Raw genomic sequence first — 4,514 nt, 5'->3', positions numbered from 1 at the left:
CGCTCTCTCCAACAAACGTCGAGTTACGGCAACAAAAATCGCCGTGTGTAAATGAAATGAGCAACACCAAAAGGGAATGTGAAAAATCGCGTCGACAAAAGTTTCCGTGTATAAACGCTCATCATCATTTACACGACGATTTTTGTGTATGCAATTGTTGTTGTCAGCTGTGAACCGCTAACTCAATTTACACAGACGAACGATAGCACAAAGTGTGTTGCCCGAGCACGAGCAATTCGGTGCCCCTCTCCTTTCCTCGTCACGCTCTCTCCTACAAACGTCGAGTTACGGCAACAAAAATCGCCGTGTGTAAATGAGGAAAGAGATCGTCGGCAGGTACGATACTATCGATACTTTTTATTTCTTATCGAGTATTTTTGATATCGATGCCTTTAACGAATACTGGAGTAAAAAATCGATTCTTTACCTAGATACTAGGGCTGCCAGATATCTCTGTTACCAAACCGGGACACTATAAGGAGGGCCTCTCGCACCCTTCCCTTTCATTTCGACATGCGAGAGGATGTAGTGCAATTTGCTTTTGTCAGACAAAAACAAAAACATAAAAATATGAGATCATGAGATCATTACAACGTCCGCCAAGAAAACAAAACAACTCATCACAACTAAAGCACAGAGAATTTTTCACAATGCATGAACCTTTTTTTATTCTTTATAACAGTTTATACTAAGTATATGAAAAACATAATAATTAAATTTGAAAATCCTTAAGACTTTTTAAGGATGTACCAGTTTATTGCGAACACGGTTTCACTATGTTTGTACGTACATATGTACTCTATGGTATAACTTCTCTATTGGGGGAGTGCACAAGGAGCAACAACAACGCCTTTCCTAACTTTCCGTTTCACGAATAATTGGTCTGCGCGCTTTCGGTTCTACTTTACATGTGATTTATTTATTTTCAACTTCATCTTACTTGACCTACGATTTAAACTAACGGCTTAGAATAGTTGTTAATATGTACATAAGAAGTATGAGAATTCAACGGCTTTATGAGATTATGTACGATAAAAATGTAAGTATGTATGTATAAATATGTAAATAAGGTAAGTATAGAGTAAACAGGTAGTTGAATGTAAATAGGGTAAGTATATATGTAAGTGGTAAGTATGTTAGACAATAGGTTTAATTGGTAAATGAGGTAAGTTTAATAAATTCAATTTCGCAATATATTTATGTTTATATAAATCATTTTTAATTAGGAAACCGAAGAAAAATAGAACATCTGGCGCAACAAAATTTTTAAACTTTGTGATAAACTCGGGAAAATTCAATAAATTTGCATACAAATTTGCAACATTCTAATCAGACTTTTTATAAAAGTTTTTAAAATGAAATTTTCCAGCCCATTAAATTTTAGTTGATTTTTGGTATTGTTTTTACCGAGAGTTTCTTCCATACAAACTATGTTCGATAATTCTTTTTATATGGCAGACACTGTCAGCAAAAAAAAATAAATGCTAAAAATCAACGAAATTTGCTGGCAACTTCAGACTTGCACTTTATTAATTGGCTCAAAAGCTACATTTTCAAAATTTTTCTAAAATATCTGATTAGAAATTGTGATCTGATGAAAGAGCCGCCGAGCCAATAATTTTGTACGGCACTGTACTTATAAGTACTCTAGGTTTCATGAAAGAAAAAAATTTAAGTCCAAGATAACATTAAAATATCAGTCATATTTTCCGTTGCTGTGAACTTGTTTCAAAACCTCTTTCTTTTCCTTATAAAACTCTGTGCACGTCATTTTGAACGTATTTAGGTACATATACTAATCATTAACTATAGCTTGTGCAAAGTTCAACTATCTCGAAATGTAACTATTTCACAAATTAAACCGGTGCACTGAGAAAAAGAAGTTTAGAATTAAAAAAGCGTGCTAAATTAAATTAAATACGCATATGAAAGAGCACCAACCCAACTCGTAATACATTTAAGAATACAAATTTTAGTATTTAGTATAGAAATATTCAATTCAAATACGGACATATTAAAATGAAGCGATTTGCAATTACCGATTGCTTTTTCATAATTAAGTTAAAAAAATATTTAAATTCCATGCTGGTTGTAATCGGAATTGAACCCTGACCCTCTGGAAATTAGCAAATTGTGGCAAGCATCTCTGCGCACTCTGCTACAGCCAGACATGCATTTAAATTTTGAGTTTGAATAGGGTTGCCAGATTTTTTATGCGCGAAATCAGTGCATTCGACTTTTTCATGCTAAAAAAAATCAGTACTTTTCAGCACATTTTTATTCAAAGCAAAATTATGAATGTAAGTACCAGAAAATAATTTAAAACGCCTGAGTTCTTGTTTTTAAGAATATTTTGGTATATAAATAAAATATAGTTCATAAAAAATAATACTCATGAAATTTGATGTGTATACATATGCGAACGGCAAAGCATAAAAGTACGTTTACATATAAATATAATCTCAATCAAAGCTCGGTAGCTGTCAAATTGGTTGTGCTTGTTATTCACACAACTCGAGGAAAAGTTAAACTGCTTCTCTGTGCCACCGTGGTCCCTTATTAGGCCATTTAAATATATTTATAACTGAATATTTTATTAAAAATACCTTTACAAACCTATTTTCCTTACTACCGTCAATTTTTGTTTACTTTAATATTTGACGTTCCTCCTCTTCTTCGCAAGTATAATCGATAAAACTAAGTTGGACACCAAAAAGTTCTCGGTTTAATCTGAGATATTTTTAATTATAATTTAGCATGGCTAATCTCTTTTTCTAATAACAGATTAGGGAGTTAAGCTCGAAAATTAGGATACTCTTTTTATATGTAAAGCTATTATTAAGCGATTCAGTTAAATACATAAAATGTAGGTTAGGTTAGAAATTAAACATTAATTTCACTTAATTTTACTCATTTTTCTGACTTAATTTTTTTGTTCATTTTCATTTTTAATTATTTTAATACATGAAATTATCGGTATGATTGATAAAATATACTTGTATATACTTGTGACTCAAGGGCGTTAAAATATCTTGGAAACGCCGCATCAGTTATTGTTTTTGAGCTTATAGTTTGAGCACTTCTATTTGTGTATATTCCTAAATTTACCAAAATAGACTACTAAACCTATGCCTAAAACCATCTACGAATATCAAAACCAAAATTCGTCTGAACGATATCGTGTCGAGATTGTCTTGCTTCATAAAAATCAAAAATTGTTTGATCGTTTGTGTGATATCGTCAACTCGATTCCAGTTTTGCTTCACGTAACAGTAACTGTAGCCGTCATTGATTCGCCAACAGTTAGCGAGTGGCGAAACGAACGAATACAATGAGGTACAACCAAACTCGCTATCGTCTATCCGTGATAGCTAACTTTGTTGTTGCTTTCACATGCAAAATTTTTCGTTAAGCGACCGGAACTCAAACATAGCAAGCAGCGAAGTGGCGAAGCGATGACGGCTATTAACACGTAACCGCAACACAAATGCATAAATCAGTGTTTTGACAACATCGTTTGAACGACTATCGTTTCAAAGTTACGTGATTCATGCCCAGTTGCAACAAATGAGTCCATACATATTTATTTACATACATAGGTACAAAGCCGTATGCATGTGCGGAGTTTAAATAATCGGAAGTAATAATCAATTGAAGCGAATTTCCTCTTACTATGCATATGCCTAAATGTATGCAACCATTTGGCAAGCAAACACAGGGTGCTTCTAATGAAAATAAAAATTTTACGCTGAAATACACATGCTAAGCCCTTCGAAATTTTGTGCTGGGATATGCGTTACAGCTTCGCAAATTTTACCCCTACCCAAACCAAAGATGTATATACATCAAAAGCCTGCTAAATTAAAAAATACGCATATGAAAGAGCACCAACCCAACTCGTAATACATTTAAGAATACAAATTTTAGTATTTAGTATAGAAATATTCAATTCAAATACGCCCATATTAAAATGAAGCGATTTGCAATTACCGATTGCTTTTTCATAATTAAGTTAAAAAAATATTTAAATTCCATGCTGGTTGTAATGGGAATTGAACCCTGACCCTTTGGAAATTAGCAAATTGTGGCAAGCATCTTCGCGCACTCAGCTACAGCCAGACATGTAAATGTGCATTTAAATGTTGAGTTTAAATCAACACCACGCGTGCGTGTTATGAAAGTATTATTTTTAATTACAAATATTTTTAAACGATAATCAAATAGAAAATATTCATGTTTACTATGCGCTATTTCCCTCATTGAATTCATAACATTTTTCTGAATATTACAACGCGTTTTTTCTCTTAGGGTAGTGATTTTTGAACTTTTATTAAAATTTGTGCAATCAAATCAAAAACCGGGACTCTAAAACGAAACCCGGGACATTTTACGGTTTTACCGGGACACCGGGACAAATAGTCTAAAACCGGGACATGTCCGGGAAAACCGGAACGTCTGGCAGCCCTATCCTGTGTATAATGATGTGTACACTCATGTTAAAATGAATAACACTT

The sequence above is a fragment of the Rhagoletis zephyria genome, unplaced genomic scaffold, assembly GCF_001687245.7.
Source record: "Rhagoletis zephyria isolate East Lansing unplaced genomic scaffold, Rhagoletis_zephyria_1.1 Rzeph_scaffold_00524, whole genome shotgun sequence".
NCBI lineage: Eukaryota > Metazoa > Arthropoda > Insecta > Diptera > Tephritidae > Rhagoletis > Rhagoletis zephyria.
Note: the sequence above shows the minus strand (reverse complement) of the source record.